Raw genomic sequence first — 19,905 nt, forward strand, 5'->3', positions numbered from 1 at the left:
CAGTAGAATCAACAAATAACCCAAAAGCAAAACTGTGATACAGAAACTTCAACAAGTGTTTCATAAATTCTATATTCCTAATCACTGCTATTAGGTAAAATGCTTAATTTTGTTGGCACTGTGTAGCTATTTCCTCTGAATTAACACATTAGAAGGAAACAAAGGGATTCCTGCCACTTACCACTTCAAACAACTTACCAGCTCTGGTTGCTTGAAACCTTATAATATGTGTAAGGCATATTTCTAAGGTAATATAGGCAGTGATGATTGCTTAAAGGCCAAGACTTTCTTCATGAAGCTGCCAATACTCTGTGATGGGAACTCCAGGGACATTGGGTTCATGAGTTTTCACCCATGCTGCAGTGGGCTTATCCATTACATAGCTTCCTTTGAATTGTCTTTGCTTCAGTAAGTAACCTCAGTAAACTGATTTGTTAAGCTATCCTTGATATGGGGTTGTTTCTGCCTTCTGTTGTTAGTGTCTTACTTACAATGAGTAGAAATTTGTGTCTCCCTAGGAAGTCACACAACACAATTGACACCTAATTGGATACAGTTAGAACCAGAGAACCAGTTGGGGAGCAAGAGTTGAATGGCCCCTCAATGAGTGATGACGAATACAACTGAGGCTAAACTCTATCTGAGAGTAGAACATCTCTTTGGTCAATTTCTCTATGGCTACTTTTCCCCCTTTATGTGCCTCTTTGATACAGTGGTTCCATGCTCCTTGAGATGGGTGATGAGACATACAGAAAACTTTGAGCTAGCTGAGAGTGGAACACCCTTGGGTGTAATTACAGGGTGTATATCTCCTTTGTCAGATGTCTCCAATCTGAGGCCCACAGGATTCAAGCATTTCAGGATAACTAAATAACATCCAACACAAATCTATAAACCTGTATAAGCACTGTGAGATTGTGTTGTGACTTTTTATTTGCTTATTCTTACTATGCGTGCATGTTTCTCTGTGTGTGTTAGCACAAGTAAATATGCATACCAAGGCATGAGTGAACATGTCAAAGGAAACTTTGAGAATCATTGTTTTGCTACGGCTATCCTGAATTCCAGGTGTCAAACTTAACATTGTCAGGCCTGCTTAGGAAACACCTTTACTAACTGAGCCACAGCCCATCAGACATGTTTCTTATTTATTTATTTATTTATTATTTATTTATTTGACATTATCTGTTGCTTTCATTGGTTAATTAATAAAGAAACTGCTTGGCCTGATAGGTCAGCACTTAGGTAGGTAGAGAAGACAGAACTGAATTCTGGAAGAAAGAAAGGACAGAGAGAGCAGCCATGGAGACACCAGAGTCAGACATGCTAAATCTTTCCCAGTAAGCCATGACCTAGTGGTGAACACAGATTCATAGAAATGGGTTAAATCAAGATGTGAAAGTTAGCCAATAGGAGACTAGAGCTAATGAGCCAGGCAGTGTTTAAATGAATACAGTTTCTGTGTGATTATATTGGGTGTAAGTAGCCAGGTGGCCAGAACAAGGGATCCCGCTCCCTATAACAATTATCACACAGCTATCAAACATGAACTTTGTAGTTGAGAATGTGGGGCATATCTGCTGGAGTAGCATGCTTTCATGTTGAATTGACTCTTCTGTGCTGATTTTTGTAGCTCTGGAAGATACTATGGAGCAAGTACAAGAAAAGCATCACTCCCAAGAAAAGCATCACTCCCATGTCCTGATCAGCATGGACACTGTGTGCTACATTGCAAGCATTCCAGGGATAAGATGCTCACTATTGAAATAGTGACTGACTACTTGGGATGAAACCAACCACTTTCCTGTAATATATGAAGCCCACTCCATAGGAAGAAGCTCACACTTATCACTAAAAGCTAAGATGGAAACCTGAGGCTGGAGATGTCATAGGAACCAATGCAGAAACAACTACTATCGTATCGTTAAAGAGATGTGATTTGTCTCATGAATGGTCTTCTAAACATTGTGGGTAGCTAATAGTTTTAAAGTGAGGAGTGTGGATCACTAAAGATCCTGCATCACTAAAGATCATGCATACCTGTTGATAGGCTCATTTTGGTGCAGGATTAGTATAGTCATCTGAAGTTGCTGTGAGTTCATGATTTCAATGGATTTGTATTGCCTGTAAGATGGTGTTTTACAATCCTCCATATCTTCTGGCCCTTATATTCCCTTTTCCCTTCCTTATGCAACTATGCTTGAACCTTAGAGTGGATAGTATAAATATCTTAGTTACAAAGTACTTATCTGCTACTTCTCAGCACTTTAAGTAGTTATGAGTCTTACTTTAGCTACTTTCATTTGAAAAAGAGGCTTCTCTGATTAAGAAGGTAAATAACATCAATCTATGGATGTAAACATATATTATTAGAAGACAGCTTGATATTGCATAGATTTATTTAAACAACAGTAACCCCTCTCTCTATTGAGTTTTGACCAGAATTACAGAAATAGCTATGGTTACCTCTTTCAGTGGAGTGAACCTTAAATTCAATCAGAGAGTGGGTACTCTAATAGTAGTGTCACTATTGCAAAAATGGGCAATCTTACCTTGTAAGCTGGTTTAATAATTCACAGTTTCACAGTTTGGTAAGATTATTGCTGCCTTTTCTCTCTCAGCAGCCTAAACAACACATTCGAGCACTATGAAAAGGATCCAACAGGGAGGAAGTTTCCAGCTCTTATTTCTATATATCAAGCAACTGGTCTGCAGTGTCTTCTTATATAACGCTTTACCATCTAGTTCTATTGGCAACTAAGAGGAACAGCAAGAACTTTTTTGGTTTGGGAGTCTCTGAAGTCTCCCTGACCAACATCTCACCTATAGAAATCTCATTCTTGGTATTGAGGATTTGTTGATAACTTATGTCCTTTAGGAAAAGACTTTTCTATCCTTGTGTGGTATTTTCCTTCAAGTTCTTTTGCAAAATTTGCTGAGTAAAACCCCTTCCTGAGGAAAAACAAAGGCCGATTCTTGCGGTACAATGAGCTCTACACTCATTGTCTGACTTATGTATAAGAAGATGGAGAGCTGGGCGGTGGTGGCGCACGCCTTTAATCCCAGCACTCGGGAGGCAGAGGCAGGCGGATCTCTGTGAGTTCGAGACCAGCCTGGTCTACAGAGCTAGTTCCAGGACAGGCTCCAAAGCCACAGGGAAACCCTGTCTCGAAAAACCAAAAAAAAAAAAAAAGAAGATGGAGAAACGAGTCTTATTAGATGTTCTGGCAAGGGCCATGGAAATTGTTGGGAGCAACATGTGATACATGGCATGATGTGAAATCCTGTTCCTGGCTTATTCTCTTGACAATAGTTTTCTGTTATACACACATAGAAGATTCTTTAGAGGATGTAGCTAAACACTTAAATGTACAAATGTAACCTGTATTTCCATATAAGGACACTGAAGGCATAGTATACAGATGCATGCTAGTTATGTTTCTCAAATATGGAAATTTTTATAAAACATTAAATTTTACTTGTTATTTTTAGTAACACATTATTGTTGGACACATTTATAGGTACAATGTGATATCTTGATGTATATGTAAAATGTAGAATTATTGCTACAAGATAATTAGAATGCCCTTTAATTCTCTGCATTTTCTGTGTTTGGATTGGGAAATGTGCTCTCCGAGTTGCTTTGAATCTGTTATTGTTATAATGAGAGTTGCTCTAGTCTATGATAGGAATAGTTTCTCACCCTTTTGTCTTTGCACCCCTTCACCAGAACCCTCTGTCTCCCTTCTCTCTTCCCACATGAGACTCTGGCAGTCACCATTCTACTTTACCTTCATGGATTTTAATCTTCATATTCTGCATACAAGTGGGTAAACATGAGTATAAGCACACATTTACAAATACAAATAATATCAATGAAGAATAAATATTAACTGTTCTGTGTCTGGCTTATTTTGCTAAGCACAATGCTCCTTTTCACCTTTGTGGCTGCAAATTCCAGACTTTCTTTCTTTTATAAGGTAGAAGAATATCCCAGAGTGCATGGGATGTTTTATTTTGTTCATGCATTTTGTTCACACGTTCATCTCCTGATAACACACCTAGGTTGAATCCTTATTTTTAACCAATATAAGGAATCTTATTGTGAACACTGCTTCAATGAACATAGTTGTGTAGATATCTCCTTGATATACTGCCTGCAACTAATTTGAATATACACAGGCAGGATCATATAAAAATTTTATTTTTAATAAACTAAAAGCTTCTTATAACAAGGGAAATCTCTCATAAAGGAGACATGTAGAGTACGAGAAAATATTTGCTAACTATGCATTTGGTGAAGGGTTAACATTAAAATATGTGAAGAACTTGGCAATAAAACAAATAGCTCAATTTCTGAAAGCATAAAAACAGAGTTTTTGCAACAGGCAAGAGAAAAAAATGGTCAAAAGGTCTATGAAAAAGACTAAGTCTTGCTAATCATTAGGGAAATGCAAATTAAATCCATAATGAGCTATCCTCGCTTGCCTGTTAGAATGGCTATTATAGAAAAGGACTAAAAGGGACAGATGATAAATGTTGCTCAGGAGGTGAAGAAAGGCCCTGTTGATGTTTGGAATGCAAATTAGTATAGCCATTTTGGAAAATATCAAGGAAGTTCCTGAAGCCTGTAAGCAATCCAAAATAAATCTACTATTAAAATAAAAGGAAAAAGTGTAAAATCTATTATATTTCAAGAAAACATTAAAATAAAATTTGAACATATTACCATATAGAAAAACAGTTCTTCTGGTCAAATTACTGAATAGCAGATTCTTTTTAATAATTTTTGACATCCAAATTATAATTTATATGTTTATAAAGAAGTTTATAAGTGCCTCTACTATGTAAATTACAATCTACCTATATCTATCATCTATCTATCTATCTATCTATCTATCTATCTATCTATCTATCTATCTATCTACCTATCATCTATCTATTATCTCTCTATCATCTATCTATCTATAATCTATCACCTATCTATCTTCCTATATCTAACATCTATATATCTATAATTTTCTATCGTTCTGTCTGTATCTTTTTAATTCTGTGTATCTTGATTTCAACTGAATAGTAAACTTATTAACTAATGGAGTTTTAAAAATTCTTATTGCTTAAGCTGAGTGAAGTTGTCATAGCTGTAGTCCTGGCCTGTAGAGGCTAAAGCAGGAGGACACTGAGGTCCAGGCCAGGCAGGGCTATATAATGTTATTGGAAATTTTGGTGAGTCTCTTCATGGTCAGCATATGATAGAAAGGAAGTCAAGGTCTCCTCTTGGGCTTTTTAGTTTAGTTAATAAAACGTTTTCAGAACAGACTCAATGTAAGCCTGATAAAAGTTTGCTTGAGTTTAAAAGAAAAAACTTCAGGTCAGTCTAGAGATAAATCTTGGAAGCTGCCTGGAGAATGAAGCCAGAGTAGAAACACAGAAAAAGACATGAGTTAAGCTAACATGGAAGTCAGCCACATGGTAGAAAAGTAGCCACATGATAGGGAGAGGAGGTTTTGAAAAGAACTGAAGCCCAAAGTGTTAGGAAAACCATTCTTAGAAAAGAGATAGGTTGAAGAAAGGAAAAGTTAAGCATTTCTGAGTAATTCAGAAATATATGCAGTCTTTAAAAGCTTCATGACTGAGGCTCTGCAAGCCACTGGGCAAAGGGGCTAGCATTCTGGGAAGAAAATGTACTCATTAAAGAGTGAATTATTCCTCTCATGTCTTCATCAAGGCTTAAGGTGAACTAGACTTCCTGAGGCATGGTCCTTTTGGTGGTCAGTAGATTCGCTCTTAAAAGAAATGAATGACAATCATATGTGTTTTCATACCCAGAGGTAGAATGCATTGTTTTTATTTTTTTATTTTTTTGGATAGGAGGGAAGAGGTTTTCCTTAATGGACCTTCAATACTATTCTGTTAATAGCATGAGCGTGCGTCTAAATGAGTGAATGAATGAATAGCTTTGTTGTTTAGAGCCAGCTTTAGAAACTCTGATTTAATTTTAGAGATGAGAACAGACGTCCTTTTTCAGAACCTCAGGGTAATAACCTGAGAGAGGAAAGGACACAAAGAACCTTGAAGTTGTCAGCTTCATTCCAGGTGAATTTCAGAATTATTCCAGCACTAAGGTCAGCATTCGGCCCTCTTTTTCTAGTCATATTCTTTTCTAGGTCACACCAAGCCCAGTGGTCTCCTTAATTTATGTCCCTGTCCCCCCTTTTTTTTAGTTTCTGTCAGCCCAATTCCTATCCCCTCCATAATGAGGAGGAAGTGTTATTGTCACTTACTCAAGGCATGTGGGAATGCAAAGGGTCATCTCCCCCACAGTGCATGACAGCTGCATTGTTTCTGGTCTAAGGAAAAGGAACTCTGCCTCTGACAGGTCAGATCTCTCTCTGATTGTGTTTCTTTCCATCCATGTTCATGCTGGTGCTTTCCTTCCTGTTCTTGGTGCTTCCTCCTCAATATACCTGTCTCCTTGCATATGGATCTATAGGGATTATGTTGCCAACATAAAACCTGGTTTGAAAGGGTCTGATATTTCTTAGAGTCAAATCAGACAAGGTGCTTTTAAGGGAATTCTAGACGTTATAAGCCTTTCTTGGAAAATTGTCTTCAAAAGATCAGTTACAGCTATTACAGCATTTCTCAGAATTTTCTGCCATTCCCCCTCAATTATTTTACCCTGAGCAACTTCTTTAAAGTTCCCTTTTGACAGATTCAAAATGATCCTCCTGAATAATCTTTTCCCACCTATGTACCCAGCACTGCCTCCAGCAAGCAGAGTCTCCAGGAGTTGCTGGCCTTGCCTTTTGCTCCATGTATAAATGGCGGTGACTACTCTTTATGAGACTCTGTCTCTTTGAATTGAGGGCAGAAGGTAGGAAGAGTCTGTGAGGCTTTCTTCTTTTGACTACTTTTCATGAGTCTAATATAGAAGGAATGTTTGAACGAAATTTTCTTAACTCCTTTCATTAAAGGCATCTGCTCTGGAACTTTCTACATGCATGTGATTGCCCAAATATTTTTAAGTTCTCTTCAGTTAGTGGTACCCACCCTGGGTTATTGTGACCCTGTTTAGCAAAGGCTCTGTGTCCCACAGCCACTGTCTCCTCAGCTCACTGACTATCCACCATAATCTCTGGCTTCATTGAAGGATTTACATCCAGAGCCCTCTGGCTTCTCTAAAATATGCCTTGTCCTCTTATCCTCTTGGACATTAATCTTGTCCTTTTTTTCTTTATCTGTATCTTTGATATGGATTTTTTGCTCTCCTTCCACTTTTCTTCTTTCTTGTAGTTTCTAAGTATAAATTCTTGGGGTTAGTGAGATCATGTACATTACAAAAAGTCTTTGACTTCCATATTGCTGGAATAGTATAATTCTACCAATTTCTAGATCTTATCCTCATATTCACAGAGAAGTATAGCTATGACCTTCCCACCTAACAAGTCTCTCTTTATGGAAAATGACTAGCACAGAAAACCACAGCTGGACACAAGGCAGAGATAAATGAGTTGTGGGGATACCAGCCCTGAAAGATGCATCCGCAACATAACTCCTGAATCTATGGCTCAGGAATCATATTGGAAGAAAGATTTTAAGAGCCAGAATACCAGGAAGTCTGCATGTGTTTCCTAGAGATAGCTACATAAACAAGACCAGATTAATGGGCATCTTACTAGGGTAGGGGATCTTACAGAGTCCTACCATTAGACAAAGAATTTAGGCAATTCATTCTCCTACTTCTTCTAGGCGAAGATAGTCTAATGCAGAGTGTTCAGCCTTGAAGTCCTATATACACCAACGTCAAAGAACGGACTCAGCAGGTTGCATATATCTATATATATTTGCATATACAAACATGCATGCATGTTTATTATATAATAATCAGTGGAAAAAGAGACTATCAGCTTGAGAGTGCACATACAGGAAGGTTTTGAAGGAAGAAGATAGGAAGGGCTATAGGGTAGAAAGGGCTTGGGAAAGTGATGCAATTCTATTTCAAATAAAACATACTTAAAATAATTGAATACAAACAATCTTTAGAGAACTGTTCCTTTCTCTCACAGGGATTCATAAGCAGATGCTCCTTTGGGGAAATTAACTTTATTGTTGTCTCTCCCTTATTCCTGTTTCCACATTTCAGCCTCAGGGCTCTACTGACACACACCTCACAGTCCTGGCTGAGCAGTTCTGCTCCTGCTGAAAGGTGAGCTTGTCTTCTCCATGACCTATCCTTTTCTCCCTGTGGCCCATCTTCCCCTTATGCTTGCACCATTTCTATCCTCGAAGTTCTTTCTGATTTCTTCCTATTTTTTCCAACCACATGTGTGTTTTAAAAGCCACAGTGATTGGTGAGTGAGTGTTGTCATTATTCTGTCGTTGATTCAGCCTTTGCCTGTCACCCGTGCATGGCTTCTCATCACCTACTGACGGATTTATACAGTCTTAAAACCTCTTCCACCCGTAGACTCCTCTTCTCCTGTTACTTTTCATACTTTAACACTTCTTTGTAACTATTGTGGTTGTGTGCCTCCTACACTGAATCTGTGTAGCTGGCTGGGCATGCTGTGAAGTTACATTTAGCAAACAGAGGACTTAAGAAATTCCTACTAGTATCCACTTATAGGCAGAAAGGATCAACGGAGGTAGAGGAGGATGGCATGATGCAACACTGACTCAAAGGCAGCTTGGCTGACCTGTCAGACATCTTGACTTAAAACTTGTCCTGAAAAGAATCCTTCCTCTGGATAGAGCTGTTTATGTTCTTCAAATGTTTGTTTATTGAATACTTGGTCCCCAGTACAGAAAAGGTCCTTTGGATTATGTTTGTAAGGGTGAGGTTGCTCTCAGAAAGGATTGAAATTCCATGTTCTTGAAGTTGCAGAGGTGTGAACTAAACAAACTTATCCTTTTTCCAAAGGTATTTTGTTATAACAGCAGGCTCCAGGCCCATGATGAATCTACAGTGAGGGTCTAGGGACTTCTGTTAGCCCTGTCAATCATCACAGCAGCCCGTGACTGAAACTCTGTGTACAGACTTCCTAGTATGTTCTTCACTGAGGAGTCTGAACAGCTTACACCATGGACCAGCACTCTATCCCAGAGTCTTGTGTGGCCTATGAGCTAATAATGGAGATCTTTAATTCAGCATTCATGAGCATATCTGCCCGGTGCAAATCCTCTTGTGGTGTCCCTTTTCTAAGGCACTATAGTGAAAGCCTTGGCTGTCATCATATTGAGTTATTCAGTGTTCCTTCTATATGACACATAGTTTTTCATCTCTGTGACTTGCTCATGATTACCTATTTTGCTAAAACTCCCTATTCAATCATTCTTGTTTCTCAAAGCACATCTTGATTTCCAGGGTGCCGTTCGTATGACACTTTGTACAAAACCCTTTCTGATAGTCTAGGGTTGAAAGACCATCTCCTTAATTTGTTCCTCTGATAAACTTCTACTTGGATAAAATGATAACAATCCAACTTCCTTTTCTTGTTGCTATTTCTACATTCACATTTCGGTCAGTTCTACTTAGTACATCATGTTGTGTGATGCTCAGATCCCCCTTGGCTTCTTTCTCTCTGTTATAGTTAGCTGTTTTTCTCCAAGCTGTGATGGAACACCTTCCAAAAGCAACTTCCTGAGGGCAGGAGTTCTTTTTAGCTCATAGCCCATTAAGTTCTGATTTTATGACCTTCCTTGTCTAAAGTTCCAAAATTCAGCACATCCTACAAACCATCCTCAAAGGCCCAAGGACTACGCAGTCAGGTTTATTACAGCCAAACCCTCACTCTTTAGTAATAATTTTTCATACTAGTGACCTTTCTTGTTTCTGTGACCAAAATACCCTTTCAAAACAATATAAGAAGGCAGAATTTATTTTGGATCACATTTAAGGGTACAGTCTACTAGGACAGGAACAGCATGATTACAGAAACTGGAACAACTGGTCACTTTACAGAGTTTGTGGAGACAGTTGAATGCTTATGCTTTGTTGTTTTCTAAACTGTTTCTGAGAACACAGCCTAGAGAACATTCCACCTATCATTTAGGGGAGTCTTCAAACCTTAGTCAAACCTCCCAGGAAATGCATGTATAGATAAGCCAAGAAGCTTGTTTTTTAGGTAATTCTAATTCTGTCAAGTCAAAAATGAAGATTAGTCTTCACACTTTATTAGGAGACCCTTAACTATGGCCTGTAACTGGAGTCTATGCTTTCATTTGCCAGACTTCTGGTCCTGAGTTATCACACAGAAGTTATATTAATTACAAACTGTTTGGCCTATTAGCTCAGGCTTATTATTAACTAGGACTTACAACTTAAAATGACTTCTTTTTATTTTTATAAATTTACTATGAGGTTTGTGGCTTGTTACCTTACATCTTGCTTCTATGACAGCTGCTGATGTCTCCCATCAAATGAAAACAAATATTTATAAACAATATTTTGGGAATTTGGACATATTTTCTATGCTAAATCCTGCTGGTTGGGGGCATTGTTAATCTTATGGAGATCCTGAGGAAATTTAGAATTATGGTTGAATCTTGACTGTAGCAGTCTGTGAGGCTGCATCATCTCAGCCAGTTGCCTTAAAGATGTTCTGGATGCTCGAAGACCTGGGCCATTGTTTCCACTGGAGACATCTCAGGGGATTTGATCGATCAAACCATATTAACCTGAAGGAATAGACAGGTTATGGCCTGACATAAATTTGGAATGCTTAGCGAGATCTGGTCATTGCTTTGGGTCCTGATACCAATGAATAGTACTTTTCTAAATGGCTAAATAGATACAAAACTGTGTCACAGATTTCTGTTTAGCTACTGGCCCGTCATGGCAATCCTTAACTGAGAAATTCTATAACACGAGTAAATGTTATACTTTAAGTCTTCAGCTTCTCCAAGCACTATAAACATTCTCCAGCCTTCAAGCAAGCAATCAGAAATCTTTTAGTGATAAAATCAGAGAGAATCCAGATGAGCCTTGCCTTTGTCAAAAGGAATAAAATGTGTTCCACTATTCAAGTTAAGTTTTCATACTGATACATTATTGTCCCTTAATAAACGAGAATAGAAAATTTGGAAAAATCATACATTTAGAAACAGTCATGCAGAATATCAGAATGCAGAGTATTTCTAGTTTAATAAATTAAAATATCTTTTCAATTTGTAACTTTAAGATTTGAATGATCTTGGTTAGAGGATCCTTGGAGTCTCCTTCAAAGGATAAATATCCACTCAGGCTCTTGCTCACAATGAACAAATTTAATTTGAATAACTCTGTTGTACTTGCATTTGCTTTTAAGCCCACAAGCTCCTCTGAGGATGAAAGCTTAGAATGTGCTACAGAAGATGTTAAAATTATTAAGTACCAAGGGTTCATGTGGGATGGAATAGGCAGGGTAAAATAGCTTGAAAGAGGATATGTCCAAAATAAGATTAATAACTGTGCTTTTCTACTGGGGACTGGGAAAGAGTATATGTCAATTATGCATGACTAATGTCATTACAGCTATAGGCTTATTCAGGTTTATGCTATTGTAAAATTCAGCAAATAGATTACTTTATGTACAGGGAATTACAGCATCCCACAAGGTTCCTACATACAACATTATCTCTAAAATTGGCTTTGACCTTTCAGAATTTTCCTCCATCTTCTCAAGAAACAGTGTTTTTCCCCAAATGGACTTTGATTTTAGCTCTTCCTTCAAAGCACAAATAGATGACTTTAACTTGACCAAATGCTAAAAAAAATTTCTCAAATTGTCTTAAAATGGGAGTAAGGCTCCTATTTCTAATGAGAACTAAGGGTTACATATGCTACCACACTTGGCTGTGCCTGTCTGCCCAATAATTCTTCTACTGTCGAATTAGGTATCATCAGGTGATAGTGATGTGTGGAGAGCTTTAAAAGGCGAGCCTGAGTGAGACATTCTGCAGCCAGAGGTCTCCCACCTCATTCATGGATTAATGCTGGTCTTGGAGAATGAATTAGTCCTCTTAGGAGCAGTTGCTATAAAACAAGGCTAGTCCATTTGCTATGTGTCTCCTGAATTTATCCGAGTCCCTTTTCAGCTCCTCCTTATAGATACTTTGAGGAGAAGCCCTTTGCTCAAAATATGGTTGCATGCCATTTGGAATTATAATCTACCATACCTATAATCCAAACTAAAGTGTTTACTTATTAATACCCCAGTCTCATGCATTTTGTTTCAGCAACACAAAACAGATTGAAGAAACACGTGTATATACACACATATGTGTATTATAGCAATGAAAATGTATTAATATGGAATTTATTTTGCTCTTGCCCTGTGTTTCTGGCTTTGAAGGATGTAATCTTGTCTTAGCCTTATCAGCCCAAGAACACACCTTGTTTTCTCTTTTTGTCTCTTTTCTCTAATCAATCTTCTATAAGATAAACATATAATTTTGCTTTGCCCCTCGGTGATAATTTTATCTTTTTTGCTTTCCCTACAAGTTGGATGTCAATATGTAGACTAGTTGTAGTTTCTTCTAATTGTTTCTGTAGTGGTTGGAATGGAAGACATGCTACTTGGGGTCTGAAATAGAAGAACCAAATAGAATTCATTGCTTGTTGTGAATGAAGAGCACAGCCTTCCAAGTCAGTCAAATATTTTATATTGTAACTAATAAATATCCTATGGCATGGACTGTCTTGACCTTTATGTGTTAGAGACTGACCTAACTCTGGCAATGGGATAAATGAACAGCAGACATATATACAGGAAAGCCAGGACTGGGTGGGCCATGTGCTCTGAGAGAGATGCGTGGAAAAAGGTGCATTTGTGACTGCTGAATGCAGGAGGGTTATTATATAAAACTGAATGAGAAGGAGGATTATTACATATAGCTTAATAAGGATGTGAACTTATTAGATAAAACTGAATAAAGAAGGAGGTTTATTCTACACAGCTGAATGAGGAGGTGGGTTTATTACATATAGCTGAATGAGGAAGTTGGTTTATTATATACAGCTGAACAAGAGGTGAGTTTATCATATACAACTGAATAAAGAAATGCTTTATTATATGTAGCTGAATGAGGAGCTAGGTTAACTTGCCTCAGTAGGGCTATCATTAGGGGAACTACCTCAGGTTGTGGTCATCTTGGCGCAGAAAGCTGTGTTTGATACTTTCTGCATACAGTGTTAATACCAATGGGGAAGACCCTGTTGTTTCCACGGGTTTAAGGCCTTGGATTCCTTGACATCACAGTGCTCTGTCAACTGTTCCATAATGAATAAACAAGATATGACACCAGACACAAAAATCTGACTGCAGTTGGTAACTATTTCCAGTACTTGGTGTCAGGAAGTAGTGTTGGGATGGGGAAAGGCTCAGGTGTCCATTGCTTTTCTGCACAAATCCTTTAGTATGGTTTTGATCATCTGAGCAATAAGGGTATTTGCATTTAGACAAGGGCTGGGCATAAGAGGGTTTGGAAAGGAAACTTTGTGGAGGATTACGTTGCATCTTTGGCATTTCAAACTGCAATTCTGTTTGAATACTCACGAGATTTTAGTGGTGTCCATGAATCTGAGTACACATCTCTGAGATGAGTGACGATGACAGACACATGTCCTTGAGCCATTGTTACATTGGGGAGCTAATAACAACTCAAATAAACATGGAACTGACTGAACAACACGTATTAAAGCCTGGTTCTATTTTCCCTGAATACTTCTTGTTTATAAATTTGATTATCCCCTCAGCTTCTCCAGGCTCATGGAATATGGGAAACTTGCAGGGACATTAGAATGGAAGAAGACATAATCTCACCATAGCACAATGTGTACAAATTTTATGGAAGCAGGCACGTGTGAGTTACTACAGTTTGCCTCATAGTGTCTCAAAAAGAGCCATTACATGTGATCTCTTGAAGTAAGGCTTCTCTGCTTCAGAGTGATCTGCTTACAAATGCCATGGGCAAGAATTTGTGATCTAAGCAGGAAAAGAAACATGTAGGAAATACCAAGAGAGTAAGGTGCTGACTTTCATCTATGGAAAGAGAAAGTTGACATTCTGAAGTTTATGCCTGGTCCTGACCAACAAGTAGTTATCAAAGATTTTAGAATCTTTGGTTACAAGTCTAGGAGAATAATCATGTATCATTTCACTTATTGATTCTAGCCTTCATTTGAAATAGAGTTCTTTCAAACACTATTGCCTGGATGACTTTAAAAAATATTCATGATTATCTTTTTTGATACTGTAAAAGAATACCAAAGATTATGTCATTAATAAAGAAAGACATGCTCTTGATAATAATTCTGGAGGCCAGCAAGTCCAAGACCGAGATGCCACCAGATTTGTTGTTGGGAGAAATCTGAGTCCCTTTTTCCAAGAGAGCATCATGAGGATTGCATTCTTCAGAAGGAAGAAATGCTATTTCTGGCAGAGAACTATAAGAACAAAAAGAAGCAAGAAGGGAACCTTTTTTTAATGATAGAACCCCATGAAGCTATAAAGTTCTCATGGCTTTAGCTTGTTCTGAAGGTTCTCAACGGCCCCACCATTTTAGCAATGCTACCATGGCAGTCAAATTTCTAAGTGTGCTTTGGTAAAGAAAACATTCAAATCTTACCAATATTTCCCTGGCACCAGAATTAAATTAGGTAAATTTGGATATTTCTGCACTGAGCACAGGGATATTATAACTTTTTAGGACTTTGTCACTTGGTGTTTTAGCTTAAGTAGAAATATTTCTGGTTTTGTAAAGCACGTGATTGCATGGAAAGTTGTGTTTGCATGTGTCTTTTCTGTAGTGATTTTTCCCCTGTGGTGCAAGAAAGGGAATACATCCCCGATGGGCATCATCCAGTGGCAATGAGTAGTTACATGGTTGCTTGGAAATGTTGAAGTCTGAGCTGGTAGAGATCCAGGTAACTGCTGCCAGAGATGCTCAGTTAGCACATGTTCTCTGGATGGGGGTTTCAATCGCAACATCTGTAAAAGAGACTCAGCTTTCAATCTCCTAATATTGAGTTGTTTAATTGCATTACTGCCTGACCCTGTTAGGTTTACTTAGTAAATTTTTTTCAAATATGAAAGTTAAGAAATTTCTTAAAACGTTCTTAAAGATAGCATCATTAAAAATTAGATCACTATCATCTGTAGTGTCTAGGGTTGAAATCTAAGTTTGGATGTTTTTTTTTCACATGGCTGTGTGACCCTGAGGGAGTCACTTCACCTTCCTTGCCCTTTAATTCCTGAGCATTAAAGTATAAGGCAATGTATTGAGTACATGGGTTTAAGAATTCCTGTCCAACTGTGATACTCTAGTTCTGCCCTTTGGCTCTTCTCTTATGCTGAAATAATGTTATCTAGCATAAGTAAAGTATTTTGCTTGTACCAAGAGGCAGACAATAAAGGGAGGAAGATAATGTTTTGTTTAGTGTTTTTTTTTTTTTTTTGTCCATGTCCTGAGTAATTGCTTCACTGAGATTATTTCCTCTTTTACGGGAGGCTTTTAATGCTATATAATCTGTATGTACGTAGGCTTGCTGAACAAAGTCTTGGTATGATGTGCCTTATACAACATCTTGTACCATTGTGTAATTATTAGCTAGCATCATCATCATTACCAAAATTATCACCACTAAATCAAAGCAAAAATCACATTTCTTTGTTCTCTGGTGCAAGACAGCTGAGCAGAACAGATATCCTAAGCACATCAGCCTCAGAAGACAAAGGGTTTGCCTGTGCAGCTGGGCAGCCGGAAGTGCAGACGTCCTCAAGTATCTCTCATCACCCCCAGGAATGCAAATCAAGATTGAATAAAGACTCTTCCTTTCCAGGCCTGAGGAGCCATCTCATCTGTGGAAATGAACTTCCATTCTCTCTGGCAATTAGTTTCACTCTAAAGTATGATAATTCTCTGAAACCTCACCAGGAGAGGAAATACTGCATTCCACATTAAGCAAAGGAAATATATAGTGCTGGCTGAGACATTAATCTCATTTGCTCTGCACCTGATTTTTTACCTTTCGGATATTACAGCAAAGCTCTATGCTAAATCTTCAGCAATTTAGCTCAGCAAAGCAGATTAGTTGGAGCCGATGCAGAGCTCTACCTTAGAAGTTTCTTTCAGTAAAAGCAATATTTAGATATGTAGGCTGAGGCTTGAACGGGAAGCTGTGATGTTCCACTTCTAACAATATTAGATGTGAATAAAGGTTATCCAAACACACTTGTGACCTGGGCTCTTTCTCCAACATCAGTTAGATATATGCAGTTAGTTTATAAAGTCAGTGCCTTTCACCCAAAGAGAAGACTACTGGGGATAGGATCATGAAATTAGGGTAGAATAAAGACAAGAAAGTTCTTAGTCATACCAATTTAGACTAAAATAAAGAAACAAACAAACAAACAAACAAACAAATAAACCCTGTCGTTTGCCCTTTTCCAAAAATGCAGGCTTATTTTCTTGCTTTACTTAAACTATTGTTTACTAAACAGCATTAAACAGACCCATTTACAATGTAACCCACAGCAGGAGTCTTATTAGATTAGTGTTTTGTTGACTATAATATTTTTTTTTTCTAGACAAGGTTTCTCTGTGTAACAGCCTGCTCTCCAGGAACTCACTCTTTCAATGAAGCTAGTCTCGAACTCACAGAGATCTGCTTGCCTCTGCCGAGTGCTGGGATTAATGGCGTGCTTCACCACTGCCCATGTTGACTATAATCTTGAGTTGTTCTTGTCCCATTCTTTGCAGCTTCATATCCATACAAGTCTGTATTTGGTTACACAATTTGCTCTCCAATCACATATGCATTACAAGCTCAGAATGGAAATGGATTGCAGACATAGCCAGGCTTGGCTTTAACCTGATGGCTAACGTCCTAGTCATAAGCTCATGTAATGACTGGAAGATGCCCACGTGAAAGAAATATCCTATATAAAGGCAGATGTAGAGACTGAGGACTGCCATTCTAGGCAAAGAACAGGCTAGGGTTATGGGAAGCAAAGTTTCAGAGAGGGGTTAATTCCTAGAACCTTCAGTGGGAACAGAATTGTGCCTTGAGTTTAAACACTAGACTACTACATCATGAGAAAATAAAGCTCTGTGTTTGAGGCCACCACTTTGAAGTCCATTGCTGTTATTCAGCCCTGGGAAGCTAACACAGGCCTGCAGTCACTGATTTCCAGTTGTGTCTCTAGTCCAATGTTGGCAAGGCCTTTTTGAGCTAAAAGTCTGACCCCATGCCTTATTTACAATGTGATCTCCAAAAGAGCACAAGTCACACTTCAGAGAGACCCATAAAATCTGTTATCATATCCACCCTGCCTTCTACAATTCATTGCCTTTTCTTGCTCAATTTCATGTCCTCCTCATTTTCTAATGTACAATGTCAACAAGTGCACACAGCTCATGCCAGTTTGAGCACGAAGGATAAATCCTGGTCCTGCTGCCAGTGGCTCTACAAACTTTACAAACCTCACAATTGTCCCCCACATTTAGTGGGCCTGATTTGATCCTATGCAGGTTCACCGGCTATCAGTCCAGAGTCAGTGAACTCTCACTCACTCAGATCAGCTGTTTCTGTGGGTGTTACCATTTTGTCTCCTTTGCTCATATTATCGTTCTTACCTCTTGGCTGGTCTCAGGTAGCACTGTAGATGTCTGTATCTGCTTCCATCAGTTGCTGGTTGAAGGTTCTAGAATGACAATTAAGCCATATACTCAAAGGCTGAACACTCATCCCCCAAGGATATTGGCTCAACTATGTTTATAGCAGCATTATTTGTAATAGTTAGAACCGTAAAACAACCTAGAAGCTCCTCAACTGAAGAATGGATAAGGAAAATGCGCTACATTTACACAATGGTATACTACTCAGTGGTAAAAATTCAAAGATATCTTGAAGTTTGCATGCAAATGGATGGAACTAGAACAAAAATTGAGCGAGGTAACTCAGACCCAAATAGACAAACATGGTATGTATTCACTCATAAGTGGATAGTAGATGTAAAGCAAAGGGTAACCAGCCTATAGTCAATGATCCCAGAGAAGCTAGGTAACAAGAAGAACCTTAAGAGAGACATGGATCCCGTGGGAAGGGGAAACAGAGAACACCTCATGAGAAAATTATGAGAGGAGGAAAAAGACGGGTGGAAGGGTAAGAGAAGGGAAAAGGGAAGGGAGGAGAAGAACATGAGGGAATTGATTGCTCAAGAAGGGGGAAGGACAACAAGGGAGAGAAAAGAAAGAGATGCCTCCATTGAGGAAGCCATTAAAGGGCTATCAAGAAACATAGTACATAACAATGTACTCAAGGATGACCCCAGCTAAGACTCTAAGTAACAGTGGAAAGGATGCCTAAATTGGCCTTCTCTGTAATCAGACTGATGACTACCTGATGTGGGATTCCCCTCTGTATGATGAGAATATCACTTGTTAATAAAGAAACTGTCTTAGTCCTATAATAAGGTAGAGTAGAGGTAGGCAGGAAAAAATACACTGAATGCTGGAAGAAAGGAGACAGAGTGAGAGAAAGGCTATGGAATCACCACCAGAGACAGACATGCTGAAACCTTGCTTGTAGGCCACGAGCCTCATGGTGAAATATAAAATAGGAAATGGGTTAAATTAAGATGTAAAGGCTAGCCAATAAGAAGTTAGAGCAAATAGGTCAAGCAGTGATTTAATTAATATAGTTTCTGTGTGGTTATTTCTGGAGTCTTGTCTGCTGGGAAACAAACACAAGGCCTCCTACAACAAACAGGCACCCAACAAATTGGTGAACCAATGTGGCCATCTAAATCCACTTAAAAACCCGAGAGAGCTCGAAAAGACACTCTAGACACATAAATAATGTTACACAGCTTCTTGCTGTTTGCTGGTGGTGTGCTTCAGCTCCTTTAATAGAGGTTTTCCTGATTCCGTGGTAGCAGACAAAAAACTGTTCTGAAACAGCAGCTTCCTGGGCTGTGCTGCCAGCATGAACTCTGGCTCATTCCAGAGGCTGAGCATACAAATGGGGTTTCTAGGCATCATGCTGCAAATTACTCAGTGGCAGCAAGGGCTAACTGGTTATCAGAGTTGAGATGGTGAGGATGGATCCTCAGAGGCAGTGAACAGACTTCCACCATGTTGGAGAGGGTGGAGCAATCAGGCACAGTCATATTTCCCCTAGCAATGCTGCTGCTTAAGTTCATAAGAAGTGCTTAACATTTTAAGAAGCACTTCTGGTCAGAAAAGAATGACATATACACAATAAAGACAGATTCAGATAAAAAAGACCTCTAAATGGGTCACTGTGCTGGAAAAATATATGTAGACTTAGAAGAGAGAAGAAAAAGAGTATAGAGAATTGGAAAATAAGTAAATCATTTTAAAAAATTAAAACAAAGTCTTTAAAGACACAGAGTACAGACAGTCATAGATTAAAAGGAGTAAAGAAAAATAACCCATGTAAAGATGGAAAATTTACAGAGAGTTTGGTTTATGCATATTACTGTGTTTTCTTTGAATATTTTGATTGCAGAGAGATATTTGATTCTGGGGATTGTTAAGCTAAACCACTGCATATGTTTTAAAGTTTCTTAACTTCAAAATTTGAGTCTAAGGATTTGTTGCTTTGGAAAAGAGGTTCTTCTTTTGTTTCCACAGAGGATGAGAACCTGTGGATTAAGTCCAGACTAATGTGATTTGATGGTCCAAGACCCCCTTAAAAGTCACCATGAATACCCCCAATAATTACTTCACCCAACAAAAAGCAGGAAGCAGTTTGGAGAGAACTATGCCCATATTTTCCAAACATTGTTTATAAATGTTTGTTTACATTTAAAGAGGGCTATGCTATAGAGATTTGCATTGGTATGGATCTTGGTTTATTGATACAAACTTAAGGTCAATTTTGTTATATGTCTATTT

This window comes from Microtus ochrogaster, unplaced genomic scaffold (assembly GCF_000317375.1).
Source record: "Microtus ochrogaster isolate Prairie Vole_2 unplaced genomic scaffold, MicOch1.0 UNK9, whole genome shotgun sequence".
Taxonomy (NCBI): domain Eukaryota; kingdom Metazoa; phylum Chordata; class Mammalia; order Rodentia; family Cricetidae; genus Microtus; species Microtus ochrogaster.